The 16,918-nt window shown below is 36.9% G+C and overlaps 1 protein-coding gene across 1 annotated transcript in view; it reads left to right on the top strand.

The window, feature by feature from the left end:
* The first annotated feature begins 6,079 nt into the window (after positions 1–6,079).
* vipr1b (vasoactive intestinal peptide receptor 1b) overlaps positions 6,080–16,918 on the top strand; it is a 72,287-nt gene continuing 61,448 nt past the window's right edge. Inside the window, exon 1 of the mRNA XM_089125681.1 lies at positions 6,080–6,206. The gene's annotated coding sequence lies outside the window, so the exon portion shown is untranslated. The remainder of the gene's footprint in view (positions 6,207–16,918) is intronic.

Genomic DNA, 16,918 nt, shown 5'->3' with positions numbered 1-16,918 from the left:
ATTGAGGGCTTTCACAAAGAGCCTCTTGGGTTGGTCTTTTTCTCCATGTATTCACAGTCTAAATGTAATTAAGGTACCGAGGAACTCTAAAATTCAATCAAAGACAACTAGCCATGGGCTGAAAGGGGAAATCAACTCAAAGCTGGGGAGTTTTTCAGTAGTTTCATAAGCTTGTGGAGGCACTTTAAGCTTAATGCATTAAAATGCTGCAACCCTTTCCCTCGCTTGGTAACATTGATTACTGTGCTCTCACATTTGTGGTGCTAAGTGAATCTGAGTGCAGATGGATGAAGGATGTGGTTCAGGGTAGAGAGAAGCTCTAAAAGGGTACCAGACGCAGAGGGACAGTGAGTTGTAAACTCCGGGGGTGAATTATAAATGTGGAGGAGGACAAATCACTGCTCCCCAAAGAACATTTCCAAAAAAGTAGAACTTTGGCAGGGTAAAATCCTGATAAATATGAATAAGAGGGTTATTAGATGGCTACATTTAAATTTAATGGACCCCCCTATATTTTTAAGAGTGTATGCAAATAGTTTTTAATATGTCACTAGCAAGCCATGCAACTTTGTTAACCATTAGTTAGACAAGTTAATGGTTTAAAATTATGCATTCCTTTTCTGTATGTTAATGTCAATCAGAACTGAATCTACGAAGGTGCGAATCGTAGAGTGATTGTTTTATGAACAGCAAAATTCTGGCACTGAACGTTATCAAAGGATATCCAGGCCCAGGGTATAATAATGTAACTTCCTTCCATTGTTGAGAAATGTTCACTTGGTGCTGCACACATCTGTTAGCTTTAACTAAACACATTAAAATCAAATCAGCTAAACAATGTGGCTCTATTACAACACGGTCACTTAGAACTCGCCGGCAGACTTGGCAGCATTGAACAAATCAAGGAAATTCCCAACGTCAGACACTTAGAAAGACTGATCTGTTACTCAGATGAATGCTGATTCTTTCTGCTCTTTGTGCTGCAGCTGATTGCTTTTAAGGAAAAAGTCAAATTTGAACGAAAAATTAAATTCAGCTGAGAATTGTTTTGCTGTTTTTTGGATGTAGTTCTTGTAAATGTAATTGCATCTAACTCAAAACCGTGAATATGTGGTTCAAGAGGAAGTGTGATGTTAGACGGTTTATGCTTGTGTTTGTTCAAATGCACCTGTATGTATGTAGGGAAATGTCAAATCTGTCTCTCATGTAGGCTACAGTATGTTGTTCCAGGAAGCTTTAAGCCACAAAACCACAGCAACTTTTTGATCTGACTGAGACTCTTGCTGTGTGACAGAACAATGTTCATGTTTCGAGCATGGTCAGCCCTCAGAATAGTTTTGCATTTGCAGGAAATGACCTTGTGTTCTGCAAATGACATTCTTTTACGTCCAAATTATCAATTCACAAAGGCTTGTTGTCACTGACAAATAATTGTGTCACATTGAAATAACAGCAAATCAAGACTTAAATTGTTTTTTTGTTTTTTTTTCCAAGTCTTTGATGGGATGATTTTATCCTGGAGGATGATAAAATTTTTGAAAAATCCCACATATCACATGGATCTTTGTAATGTGTCTGTGAGTGTAAAATATAGGACTTTTTTTTGTATTTTTGTTTTCATCAACTTTTTCATTTTTAATGAATAACATATCATCATAACACAACTGTAGAAAGTTACATGTACATTACAACATAACAAGTAAAGAAATAGCCTTGAAAAGATTTTGAAATTACATATACACATTTTACGTTCTTCTCCAACACCGAAAGAGGCTTGTATTTGTGAATATGAATTTTACATAAAAATAAATAAAATGATAACATATTTATAGTAAAAGCCAAAAAACTTTGAATTTTCAATTTTGATTTCCTGGGGACTTTAACGTACACTCGCATAACCAAGAAAAAAAAAATCAGAGAACATTCAGAAATGTTCTTCAGATGCCAATAACAGTCAATAACAGTGAAAATACACACAAAAATATATATGGTTTTAATGTGATAATCATTAAGGAGTGTTTGATATCATTTTGAAAGTCTCAGGGTGACTGGTAATAATGTCTCATTTCCAAAGAAGTAAAATAAAAGGTAATAAGATTTTTAAGAATATAGAAATATCTTGCACACAGGAAGGTGTGCCTTTGAGTTCACACGTCTGGCCCTTTTGTCTGAATGCAATTTACAACCAAGCAAATGGTCTGCGCCCAATAAGCATGGGGGAGATTCAGTAACTTTCCATTGTAACCTGGTGATTTACATATCAGGTGAGGTCTGATTATAAAGGGAGAAGTAACAAGAGTTCGGGGCTACTTTCTGTATTCAGAAAGGCTCAGCTCATGTAATATGTTGGGTAAAGGTCTTTGAAACATTTGATGGAGCATTGATTATCTTGTGGAATTGTAATAATACATTTACCTGACATAATAAATTATTGTATTTGGCTATTCTAACAGACTTTGACTTTATTTTCATTAGAGTTAAAAGGAATAATCAAGCATTAACGTATTAAATGATGCACAGATATCATTGATAAACCCTTTCATTTTATGGAGTCAGATGAAACGAGTTAATACATAAGATTAAATGTGTTGCATTTAATTAAAAATCACTTTTCTCATGGGAAAGACGGAACACGCGTGAGACCTTCACCACGAATCGAACTCCGCTATTGGATCGATTTCGTGCCCGACTTTACAGTTAGGTAGTCCCGCATTTATGACAGACTTCGATATGTTGCCTAGCTGTATCTAAGAATCAGTAACAGTTTAGGGCTTCAGTATGAAAGTCTTGCTCACAAACATACTGAAACTGTCTGCTTCTGATTCATACTCATTAACTCCAAGAGCGGTGCCGAAAACCGTTCCAGTTCATTGCCACGTCAATTTGAAAACTGCTCCATAAATGTCATGTTTTCTTGTCAGTCAAGGATTTGAGATCATTTAGCGGCTCAAATATTTAATCACAACCTTTTATTTTTCATATAGTTTCTGTTTGGTATTTGAGGCCACTGGTCACTGGATACTTTGCTCTCTGAATGGATAAATGCTGACTTTGTAGGATGACAATTGATTTTCTATTGCAGTAGGTGCAATTGGACCAAAGTGGACATGAGCCTTGTCCTTGTCGATACAATTGTTGCGCCTTATGGTGATGCACAAAGTACATCCCTCAATTTCAACCTAGAGATGAAAGGACACTTCAAGGTTGTATGCAAAATGTTTTAGTTTTTTATCCTGTAGACATGAAAACATATTTAATTCATTCAATAACCTCGGCCAGCCAGCAAGATACAGCTCTTATCGGAAACAAAGTCAATTACTGAGCTACATGCACACATGTATAATTCACTGCATATCGTGATTGTGCACAGCACCATTCAACTCCTTAGACACCCAGAGAATGAGAAATGATCACGCGTGTTCACAGTCCATAATACAGACATCAAGTTGTGCACATTACAAAAGCTCCAATATTGATTCTCTTTTCACCAAACAGAGGTGGTTATCTAAACTGAATGGGCTGAAGCTAAACCTTTAATAAGGTTGATAAGGTCCCTTATTAACTTAAAATAAGGGGAGGAAAGGAAAATAAATTAAATTAAAGATCCACTAGCCTTCCATTCATTCTCTTTGATCAATTGATTTCAACATGAATCTGTTCATGAAAATTGAGCCTATTTAGTTTCTTAATGCATATTGCTGGTTTTAGAAAAGAAGATATTTTGAATGTTTCAACTGTAGTCAGTGGGGTCTAAAACAACATTAAAGCCCACATTGCATGATCATTTTTCATGAAATTAAAATAACTTCTTTTGTATTCTTCAGATGAAAGTCAGTCATTACATTTTTGGAATGACATTGATGCGCAAAATATTAACTATCCCTTTAAGAAAGCTCTTTTCATTAGCTTGAACAATATATCACTATAATGTGTTACATTTTTGATCAAACAGGAAGGAAGAGGCAAATGGGGATCTTGCATAAAATACGCTACACTAGCGCTCAAAAGTTTGGGCTCATTCAGATTTAACGTTTAAACAGAATGCATACTTTTATTCAGCTAGGAATAAAAATAATTTAAAAAAATGTTACAAAAATTAACTAAATTTAAATAGTCTAATGTGACAATACATCATCAATCCTACTTCCAAAATGTTTTTTTTTTCTTTTCCTGATTCACTAAGGCTATTGGAAGTTTTTATATTTTAGATATGACGGCATAGTTTTCGTGGGAAATTGCGTACATAGGCCTACTTCACCCATGCGTGTCTTGCGTGTTAAATAGAGAAAAGTTGCTCCGCCTACTTTGGCGCATGTATGGTGTGGGATTGGTACAGGTTAGTTGTCACAACGAGCAAGAAAGGATGACAAAGGAGACGCGTAAGAAATTAGTCAGCCCGTTCTCATCCCAAGGCGTCACACATTTGACATTTCGTCTCAATGGACATGGTACCCTTTAGCGTCAATATGAGACGCAGATATATATGGGCCAGAAGGTGCCTCCTAGTGGTGTAACCCTAAACCTACTCCAGAACTACAGTAAACCTACCCATAACCGAACAAAGCTCTGTGCGTGTTATATTGACACTAAAGGGTGCCATGTGCGTTGGATTTAGACAAAATTTCAAAAGCGTCACTATATGACGCCCAAGGATCAGAATGTGTTGAATTAGTCCACAGACTCCACACACACAAGAGAGTTTGAAGGACAAAAACCTGACAAAAGTCTTGAAATACATCATTTGAACAATGTTTTAAGGTTTGAACGTAGTTTAAGCGGAACAATTGACTTTGTCATATCAGTATTCCCACCTCGGGTGTGCATTATATTTTTAATAATTCAACGTTGTCAATTATTCCTTATTTATTGTGAAGTATTATTTCATTATAGTTGTTTTAGCACTAATCAGCTTGAGATCCTTTCTAAACTGGTTATATCTCTTAAGCTTAGTGGTGAAAGCTTTATGAGCAGTATGATGACCATATTCATCTGCACAGTCACACAGAGCCAAAGCACAACCAAAACAATGTTCTTCCACAAAAAAGCATTCAGTTTTGTTTTTTAAAGCTGCTTGAGGGCCAAAAGTTACAGTGTACCTTTAAAATTATCAGAAGCAATAACACAGTCTCATCCCAAGAAGTCATATAACTGACGTCTTGGGACGTCTTTTGACCATACGTCAATATCCGCCTTTTTAGGGCCCCTTTAAACGTCGGTAGATGGCGATCCCGGGCCGTCATACAACTGACGCTTTACCTTTGACGTCAGTTGGGTGACGGGGTAGGTTTAGGGTTAGGTTTAGGTCTGGGGTAGAGTTAGGATCGGATAACCTCATCTACCGACGTTTAAGGGGGCCCTAAAAAGGCGGATATTGGCGTATGGTCAAAAGACGTCCCAAAACGTCAGTTATATGACGTCAACAGTAAATGAATTTATAAAGAAATAATTTACAAAAATGTATATTTCAAATAAATGCTATTGTTTTGAAATTTCTGCTTATCAAAGAATACTGAAAAAAAAAAAACATATCACTTTTTCCACAAAAGAGAATTCAGATTAGAATGATCTCTGAAGGATCAAGTGAAACAGAAGACTGGACTGAGGACTGTCAGGTCAGCAGAAATAAAAAATGTTAACAGTTTGTTGTGTATTTTCATCAAATACATGTAGCCTTGGTGAGCACAAGAGATCTTTTTTTTTTAAACTCACAAAATTTCTGTTTAAAAACAAACAAAATTGTAAACGTTAGATAAACTGCTAATTGCTATAAGATTGGGGAACTGTTCCTCAAACGTGCCTGCATTCCAGAAGTTTACCCTCTCTGTTCTCAGAGCCTACCTTGTTTCACAATTTTTGTAAAAAGCCACACTGTTGCTAAAATCCTCCCTTCACTTGAATTGTTTTCTGCCAGCTATTTCTGTCCTAGATATGCACTTGTGTCACTGCTATAATCACGGTTACAGCTTCTGTGACTGACAGTGAATTTAAATTCTTATATGTGATATCTCTTTGGTCCCAATTGAGGATTGGAATATGTTCACTGAGACTCTGGTTTTGCATCCTCAGGCTGAGATGCTGAGAAAACGAATGACAGACTAAACAGCCACTTTCCTGCTTCAATGGCTCTGTCACGCACGTGATCGGCACTGATGTACAACCACCCGCAGGGTGAATGACAGAAGGTGTGATCCCGCAACACATATGGGGTGAGTCACTCTGTTGAGAGGCTGAGAATTACACATATGTCGGCTTTGTTTTCATGCATTTGGTTCTTAGATTTACTTTTTGATAAGCATGGTGGCTAATATTGGAAACTGTTTATGCTACGTTTATTTGTCTTGTGTTTGCTAGAAATTTTTCTCATATACTTAATCCTAGTCAGCAGGTACAGCTAATCCCCACCAGCATGGGAATAAAGTGGGCAGGTGGCAATAACGTAGACATGCATAAATGCCATCACATCTTTCTCTGTTCTTCAGCAATCTGACCTTTCCTGTCTGAAGTCATTTTGCAGAAAGACAGAAAGGCTGGGGTTTACTACATGATATATATACTGTATATAAAACATTGTGTTGCTTAATGTTTTTGGTTTTGTGGAAATCTTGATAGTTTTTTTCAGGATTCTTTGAGTAGAAAACATTAATTTGAAATATTAATAAAAAAACATTTTTTGATTAATTTAGTGCATCAGAATGAAAGCACATTTTTTTTTTTCAATAAAAAAAAACTTTTTAACGGTAGTTTTTAGCCATTATTTTTCAATATTTCACTGAAACCTGTTTATCAATATTTTCATATTAACAACCAAGCAGCACATTTCCAGATGCTAGAAGGTTCTTTGTTCTGTGAAAGGCTTCTGTCGTCTGAGGTTGCATTGCTGCTTTTGGCCGACAGTCTGAGGCGTTAATTAACGGAGGATTTTTGCATTATTAATAGTGAACAGTCAGTGAAACGACTTTCATTTCCCTCGTGTGCGACGTTGCTACAGGGAAGTTTGTTATTACAGAGATCACTAGACACATAATTCATCCGATCGCAAACTGCTCTGTGTGCTGAGATATTTCCAGTTCCTGCACATTCATATTCACACTAGCCCCTTGTTTACAAAAACCCTCCTTGTAAAAAAAAGTAACAAATTATAGGTGCTCTGAAAAATAAATGACATGTTGCGGTGAAGTGAGCGTCACTTTCATGGATTATTGCAGGCCTATATTTAATTACAAGATGCCCAAGGCCTCTGAAAAGTTCAGCCAAGGATATTATCATACATAACGTCGCTTGAAAGGAAGTCACAGACTGACAGAACACATACACACTCTACGACAATTAAACCGTGGTCGGCTTTTAAATACAATTAGGTATTGATGCCCTTGGTTGCTTTTCCCTTAAAGTATTGTTCATTCAGATATTTGCAACTTAATGAAAATAACTATGGTTTGACCCTTAGTTTGGGAAAAAAAATGGAAACGGGAACAGTAATACACACCCATGCACTGTAAAAAAAAATATTTTCAAGATTTGTTATCACAACATTTTCTCTTTTGTCAAATCAACATAAATAATTTATTTAGTTGAGGATAACTTATTATTTTGAGTTTTTGATGATTAAATCAATCTCCTTCATTGTATTAACTCACTTTTTCCAGTTAAAATTTTAAGGCAACCAGGTTACTTAATTTTTTTAAGTTAAACCAACAATATTTTTTTTTACAGTGAAGTGATACTCTCTTATTCTTATTTCTACATTCGGCATTTGCAATTTTCATTATTCAGATTTTTTGCAAAGAATTGTGGTTATTTTTACCGCCATTATTCACATACCCCAATGCACAGCACAAATGATAAACTCACATACTAATGTGTTTTCTTTTAAAGGTAGGGTAGGCAATTTTTCATAAACACTTTTTGTTATTCTGCAACTCTTTACATCCTGATAGCTACATATCAATATTATAACTTGTACATATCATCTGTGGAACTCTCAGGACCAAAACATGTTTGTCCAATCATTGCATTTGGTCCGATGTCCTACCTGTCTGTCAACATATGTATGTCCCTACCTCCGCACACCTGCTTTCGCAGACATCACATGTCATCTGCACGTTCTGTAAGGCTATGCAGAGTTGTAGACAGACAGTCACCGAGCGCCAAAAAAAGTGCCATTTACAGTTCCTACTGAACCAAAAACAATGAGCTTATGCTGCGTTCACGCCACTTCAGAACCGCAATTACGAGATGGTAACATCTCTTCATGTCCTTAAATACTTTATACTTTATTAATGTTGCACAACTTTGTCAACAAACTCTTAAGCATGCTTAAACATGTGATACCTTCTTGGAAGTCAATGAGACCAGAAACTGTCTGGTTACTGATATTCTTCTAAATATCAGAAAATCGGCTGAATGGATTCGAAAACGGTAAAACTCAACTGTTTAACTCTGGGGGAGTCGTAAAATTAGCCTATTTCCCCCCAAAAAGTGGAGTATCCCTTTAAGTATTGTGTTTACATGATGTAAAGTTTAATCACAATATTGCCAATTTACTACTACTGCTGTTTTGCTAATATCCTATTATGTTGTTTAATCGCAACTACATAGGTTGTCTCATTAAATTATTTAAGTGTGCTAGTGAGGAACTAGTATTCTGCTGGGAATCAAGACACTCTTATTCTTGATAAATGGAAACTCCTATCCACATTGACAACAGTGTAGTCTTCATTAGCAAAGTGTTTAAAGTCTAACTTTTAAAAAGTACATTTAGTTCATTTTTTTTATTCTGAAGTGTTCTTTTTTTTTTTTGAACTACTTTTAGTGCAAAGTGGTTGAATTTCTTTCAATGCTGCTTAACTGTGCTTCTTGGCCCAGTGCCTTGGTTTAATGCAATGTTCGATCTGGGAGCTTTCCAGACTTCTGGACAGAAGGTCCATCGCCCCCCCCCCCCTCTCACTGCTGTCGTAAACTAGCCAATTAATGTAAAAGCTTCAGGGATATCATCAATAACACGGCGACATTTTTAACCATGTGGCACAGGGACGGTTTTAGTGTTGAACAAGAGACACGAGGCTTTAAAACAGAATCTCTGAAAGTGATAAAAGTAACTGTCTCTTATGTAAGGCTTTCAGGCTTCAGATGGCTATTTACTACTGCTGTTTTGTGTGGCCTGAGGTGTTGTGTGTATGTGCATGCACATTGTGACTAGTGACCGTTAGAGTCTACGCACTACCAATTGTATGCGGAATAACAATGCAAAGTGTGCTTGTATGTTACATTTTATTAAATTCACAGTAACAAGGCTGGTGCTTTGACTGGAAAAAAGTAGAAGTCAGCATTCTGAATGAGGTACGAGAATCTAGTCTCTATTTTGGCTTAATAAGGCCAAAGAGATAAACCTTGTCCCAAAATGGCACACATGACGCAGGTAGTCCATAATGCCCCTGAGCTACACTAATATGAATTACACATCCTCACAACCCACCTTGCTGTGCAAGTTGCCTGTTTTATTACCTTTGAGAATTTTGCACATTTGTTCATCAGGAGCTGTTTACTGGAGGAGGCTGAATCTATAAATACAACAAGGGAACCATTTGATGGTTTAGAGTAATTTTAGCTGCTGCAGACGTTATCTAGTAAACAGTCAGTGATATCAACAGACCTCCCTTTCAGAAAGGTGCTAGTGTGGCATCTGGGTTTGTGATATGAAGACATGTCTCTAATGCCATCTGTGATGTGAGGCGGCAAAAGAGAGATAAGCAAAAATAGCAGACAAGCTTAATGGAAATGAAAATGTTTTTCCATTTATATTTCTTTTATCTTTTAACTCCAATTTACTCTGCATGAGCTTTTATTGATCAGGAACAGAGCTCAGATTTAGAATAACTAAAATATTTGGATGTACTTTTTTTAAAAGACAAAAATACATAATGAATAATTTAAGTTTACTGTAGCTGTTTCTCATCTGATTGCATGCAAGGACAAATAATTTGTTGATTCATCCTCATGACTTTCTTTCTTACGTAAAACTTAAAATAAAATATTAGATAGAATCTTTACACGCTTTTCACAAGATTTCCATTACATGAGAGTAGATGTTAAAACTTCATGCTGATTTGTACTAGGCTTTTTTAAAAAAAAATAAGACGTAGCTTTACAGTAAAATATGCTTCTCCATCCATTTACGCTTCTTTCCATATGGTGGTGTGACTCTCCTTCTTTCCGGCATTAACGGCTGCAGTGTACTTGGCGCATCAGTACACACGACGGCTGCAACTACAATGTGGTCTCCGTAGTGGACCAGCACGACAACCGTCTGGATTGAGCCGAGTAGGGGACATCTCTAGGGTCTTCAAGTAGGCACCTTCCGTCCTCGGTGTTTCGTCGACTAGCCCACAACACCTCAAGAGGGTTCGACAGTGACTATGGCGTCCCAGAGTCACCCCCCTCCGTCCCCCACTCAACTCAGCCCAGCTTACTGACCTCTACATTCCTCCTGCTGCCGAGACCTAACCACAATCTCGCGCAACCCAACTATACGCGCCAACCCGTTTGACTTAGGCTGTCGAGCCTCACTTGTGCGTTAATGCAGTTTCAGTGGCAACGGTTCCGTATGGCATACCACCTATCACAAAACACAATATCTGCCCAACGACCCGTCATTCACGCAATATACACTGGGACGTAATGACAGTAAATACTATGCAACCTATACAAATAAACCAACATACTCTTCAAGTTTTCTGGAATTCTACGAAACCATAGCGTGGCGGCCTGTACATAGCCAGCTAGAATCTTTGCGTCTCAACCGCAGCCAGTTGCTGCTCCTCCCTGCTGCTTCAGATAAGTTCTTTACTGTGTGACGCAACTCTTGGCCACTGAATCCGACGTCTCTGAGGAACCGGGTTGTAGAGTTTGCCATCCATGTATGGTCTGATTGGTGGTAGTCGCATCCCAGAAGCCAAGCGCTCTCCTCCTACTACGCAATAGCATCTTGATGCCCTAATGATTACTTCCATTGCCATGGTAAAAGCCAGTGGAGAAATGGTGCATCCTGCCAATTCAAATGAATGTTGACCTGGGGCTAAAGGCTCAATGTCAAAAAGGCCATGTAAAGTGACAAATCAGATTGGTGTGCCATAATCGTATTATTTTGCAATTCGATTATGCATTTGTTAATTGTTAACATTCAGTTGAATTTATTGAGTTTAGCTACAAAACACAGTAACATTTGACATTTTTGACCTTAAAGCTATTGCGATTTGAATCTGTTTGAGTGTAATGGAAGATTTAAGGGATATGGTGGTGCTTTCTTGGTCAGTTCAGTTTGATATCACTCATGCTCTGAGCCTTTATCAGGTGCAGTCAGCCTGGACAGAAGATACAGATTCACATCTTCTCTTCATCTTTTAATCACTTTGACAGCTAACTTCTGACTTGTGAGCGATTGCTCAAGGAACTGTGCTCTTTGAAACATGTAAGTCCTATTTTTCCTCCAGCCATTTATAGCTGTTTGGTCTATGACCCTCCCCCTATTAGCTCGAAGACTTTTGTAGCCTATATGTGATGCTGTCATCTCTCTCTCTCCCTCTCCCTCTCTGTGTATGTGTGTGTATACAGCATATATACACAAACACATACGTCACAGAAACACACAGACACACATACAGAGAGAAAGTCTGCTTCTGTTTGATTATGAATTATTAAACCCAGAAATGTTTATGGGTTGATGCTTCTCCAGAGAATGCACTGTAACTCAAGCCATATTTGGGAACTTTTTCTGCATTGTTTTCACACTTCTGTACATAGCAGAGTTGCCAACCATCTCGTATAATAGAGTCACCCTGTAATACAATCAAACTTTAACAAAACAGAATTTCATTCTGGATTAAATCAATATGGGATGTGTCCCATATTTAGCTGCATATTTAGGCAACTGCATTTAAATTGGTTTCATTTGGTGTTTTACATAAAACAATTACATATTAGAATGTAGACAAGTTACAAAATGCTTGTGGAACTCAAAGACACCTCTTAAGCCATTTGAAAATCACTAACATTGGCTGTCACTATACATTTACACAGATGCTGCACTTTTGTTTTTGGCTGTATTTTTGGAAATGGTGAAATACAAAGACTTTCAATTGCTTGAGCATTTTACATTTTTTTCACAAAATGTGTTCATATGTTGATTCAAATATCTAAAATACTAAAAATTGTAAGTCTTTTCTTCCTGAAATATTTATGTGCTGTCATTCTCCACTGTTATAATTTGCCTAAGCAGAAGATAAATTGACGTGCGTGTAGATACAATGGAGTCATACATAAGCAAGTGATGGGATTTAAAATGCATTTCAGCACATCATAGCTGCTGGCTCATTTTATTTCGGTTTACTCTGTGGTAAATTATCACCTGACATAATTGCTTTTCTTGATTCCCAGATGGAATATGTCATTAAGAAACTGAGAGTGTCCCTTAATTTTCCTCTGCTGTAGATGGCAACTAATAGAGTGATGTAAGTTTTTAATTTGTTTTATCATTTACTTGTATTACCACATGTTCATTTCACATGGAATGCCTTGAAAGACTGATCAGCACTTAGACACATGCCAATGGTGAAAGAGCACAACAGACATTTAAGACTCTCTGCCAAGGACCACAATCAAATGGAGGCCAAGGAACGTAGACAGTGCTGTTTAATAAACACAAGTGCTGGATACATGTGACCTTCAAACAGCTGATTCACGTGCACTCGTTCTCGTGATTTGGTGGAACTGCTTGAGGAGAGCACATAAAGACCACCTCTATTTATGGGGCTTGCGCTGTCCCTGTAATAACCTGAGATATACTGCCTTAAATAGTCTGGTGAAACACTGGAAAACATGCTTACACAGTGTCGAACATACTGAGGATGTCATTGCCTGTAGATGAATCCATTTGTAAATTCTGTAATAAATCAGGTCCCCCAACATGATAACTGATTTTGAGACCCAGAAATTAATATGCTGTCCCTCATGCATGTCCTGAATGAATTTCTTCTGTGGAATCCAAAGGAAGACATTTTGGAAAAATATCCACAGAATGACATACAATATTGTTTTAGACCCTATTGATTAATTGTAAAGATAGTCTTTAGTAGAGTAATAGTAGAGTACACTGTAAAAAAAATAGTTGTTCCCCTGTACAACAACAACAACCTTTATTTATAAAGCACTTTTAACACAATAAAATTGATCCAAAGTGCTGTACATGGTGCATGGCAGGACTACGCTATAAAAAACCATGCGTCTAAGTGCTGATCAGTCTTTCACAATAAGATCACAAATATACCTTGGTGCTCAGCCAGACAACGCATAAGGATCTTACTCAGCATAAGGACATCAACTCTAAACTTAATGGGAAGCCGTGTGAAGGGATGCCAAAACCCGGAGAAATATGATCCCTCTATCTATCTAGACCCAGTCAACAGTCTTGCAGCTGCATTTTGAACAATTTGCAATCGAGATAATGAAGAGTGAGGAAGGACATAATAAAGAGAGTTGCAATCGAGATGTTATAAATGCATGAATTGCAACTTCTAAATCTTTGCTTGAAAGAAGCTTTTTCAACTTTGCAATAGATCTTCAATGGAAAAAGCTTCCTCTAATAACAGCACTAATTTATTTATCAAAAAATAATGACGAGTTAAAGATCACTCCGGTTTTTGATTTGTTTGCGTTACTGCAGTCAATTTTATCCCTTAAAACTCACCTTTGATCACCAAAATTACATATTTAATTTTTCGTGCCTTAAAATAGCTTGAATGTATCCCTTTCCTCATGTAGTATACGTGGTTCTATGAATATGCAAATTAGCCCCGCCTCTACTCACTCACACCAGCTCAGAGATCCACTCGTAGACGATCACATCTTGACGTGATTGGTTACAAGGTAGTTTGTGACGTCAGAAACACCAGCGATTTTTCAAGTCTTTGATTCACATTAGTTTTAAGGAGAAAATACTTGCACATGACTTGTCTTAAAGCATATTATAAACCCCACATAGACATATCAACAACATTACAAGTTGGATTTTCACCACAGGGGTACTTTTAAGTCATTTCAACTTTAATTCCATTACACTGACTTGCGTTGCGTTGCAAAAAAATGCGTTGATTTTTGTATAACGTATAAAAAAGATGAAAATTGCTTAACTTATTTTGATGAGTTAAAGCAATGTAAAAACATGTTGTCATTATACAGTGAATAGACTCTCTGTTTAATATCTGCAAACACTATTTTGATGGTCCCCCAACAGACATTCTTCTGTTCTGACTATAATTGACTTTGCAAGTCAAATTATTCTACTGACCCTACCTCTACCAGTCGACTAATACTTAACTAATTCTATAATGATAGTTAGCTGACATGTATACACTGTAGGTACAACAAGTCAACAGAATGTCTAACCTGAACCATCAAAATAAAGTGTAACCTAAACATTCTTCAAAATATCCTCTTTTGTGTTCTGCAATAATGACTAAACTATCTTGTTAAAGCCATAGAGAGTGTGCTTTTAGTGCAAGCAATGACTGACCCTGGCATGAATCATCCTTTATAGGCTTTGCAAAAATACTAAGTGACTAGTAAATTTCTGAGGCTATACTATAATTGACTCTCGTGGTGTCCCTGTGGAGTCAAACAGTGAAAGAACGCAGTGGTGGGTGCAGTGACTCTTTCATGTTGGCAGTGTTAGAGCTTGGCATAATCTCTGATAATACTGAGCAAAGGCAGACACAAGGACACTTCAATGCTGTTTTATTTATTTCTGAGAGTAAGATCCTGGCAAATATCAGGAAGCTAATTTGGAACGCCGTGTGCATATTGTGTCAGATTGTATCAATAAATCCAGAGTCTGTTTGACCTAATAAAAGGGTTTAATACAACTGGAGAAACTCCTGACGGCTTGTTGGAATTCACTCTTCTCTAAAAATCTCTAATCTCTTTAAAAGCTTCTCCTGGCCAAAGATAATAGTATTAGTCATATTTAATGTAAATTTTCCAGCAGCATCAAAACTCATGCGGGGCAAACGGGTCAAATACGAGAGAAAATATTTTTAGGCTTCCAAACTCAAAGGTGACGCATGACAGAATCAGGTGCTTATTTCACGCAAATTATAATGCAATAAAGTTGATCCAACAGTCGTTTTGGTCTTTCATTTATATGCTGATTTCTGTCCCGATTGAAATTGAAAATGTATTTAAATAACTCTCCAGGTCTGCAGGAAGAGATAAAAAGTGATTGATTGGTTTTGAGCAATGACAAATTAAATGTATTTATTTTGTCCATATAGTGTAACGTAAACATGGATAGTTTTTTTTTTTAGCTTTAACATTTTGTCGTATCATCGTTTTTTATTTTATTTACATTTATATGAGTTGTGGAAGTTGCCTGTTTGAATTAATGAATGGTATAATGCCAAATTGTGTTTCTTTTCAAATATGTCTAAACTTGAGTGAAATGAAATGTAAATGAAAATTTTTATATCAATCCAGGGAGCAAATGATGGGATTTTTATTGTCTTCATCTCGATGTAGTCAAACACAGCCTCAAAAGCTGCCAAATATGCCCAAATGCATACTGTAGTTAGAAAAAGAAAGACTTAAACCTAGGGATAGTTCACTCAAAAATTGGGTTCAATGTTATTTGTTTACACAATGAGTCAATGGGGTCCAATAAATGTTTTTTTTTTGGATCCCATTGACTTTCACTGTATGAAGAACTTCTTTTGTCGTACGAATGACTCGAGGGTGAGTAAATGATGACTGAATTTTCCTCTCTGGGTGAACTACCCCTCTAACAACACTTGTTTCACGATGCAAAAACTGCCGTTCCTCTTAGAAATATGCATTTGTTTGGAAGTTAAAAATAATCATCAAAGTCAAAGGCCGAAAGATTTTGTTTTCCTTTGAGAATATGCTCATACGGAGTTTACAACGCCAAAGGCCTAATGTCAAAAGGCGTGTGAAATCTTTCCTCTTGTCAAGTCTCTTGTTCCCTTAGACAGCAGTGATTTAATTTTAGTGTAGCAAATGACTGAATAGTGTGCAGGCACAGGCACACTGACTTTAGCCTGGAGGGGAAAACTGTTGATGGTCAGAGCTGGAATGGTATAAAGCCATTGTATGCTCCAATCAAATAGGGCTTTGAGTAGAAATTCATTTTACTGAACAAGCTGAATCCTTTCATTGTTCTTTTATCCACTTGTCTTGATCCATTTTCTGCACACTCCTATATGGAAACATCCTTTTATTGGATGAAATCGAAAAAAACAAATTCTATTTTTTTCTGTTCTGAGGTTGATTGAGTTAACTTTGACTCAATGTGAGACCCATGTTGTTATTATTATTATTTTTTTTTATAGAATGGATTATGCACCATGCATCTCGCAGAGTGTTAACCCTCTCATTTGTGTGCGAACAAGACGAGTCATATTCACATACTAAGGCACAGGCCTTCTAATCAGCACAGAAATAATTATATTTTTGTCATCGGTTTGGTTTTTCCCTTTTATATCTTTACCAAGCAGTTGTTGTGTGCTGTGATCACAGAGGAACTGACAAATGTGATGCAGGAAGTTGTTCAATGGGAGGCTCTGACCTCATTCTACACGATTATTCAGAATAATGAACATCATCTTCAGCATTTCTTGGTATACAATAGTGAAATGTAGACTTTTTCCCACTATACATGGTAAGAGCATTTGCGTCTATTTTGCGCTTGAGTCTGGGTGTTATCATGAACAGGAAAGCAGGCATTTATGTTCAACAGCATCTATTAACAATAGCAGAGCTGAGCAGTTCAAAATGCTTCTCATTGGAATTGTAAATTTTGCTTTAGGCTCATGGAGAAAAGTTTGCTGAAAAATCCAACACAAACACAAAGTAT

Source organism: Pimephales promelas, chromosome 22, assembly GCF_988280905.1.
Source record: "Pimephales promelas chromosome 22, fPimPro1.hap1.1, whole genome shotgun sequence".
NCBI lineage: Eukaryota > Metazoa > Chordata > Actinopteri > Cypriniformes > Leuciscidae > Pimephales > Pimephales promelas.
The sequence above is the reverse complement of the archived record's forward strand: the minus strand, read 5'-3'. Positions and strand labels throughout refer to the sequence as shown.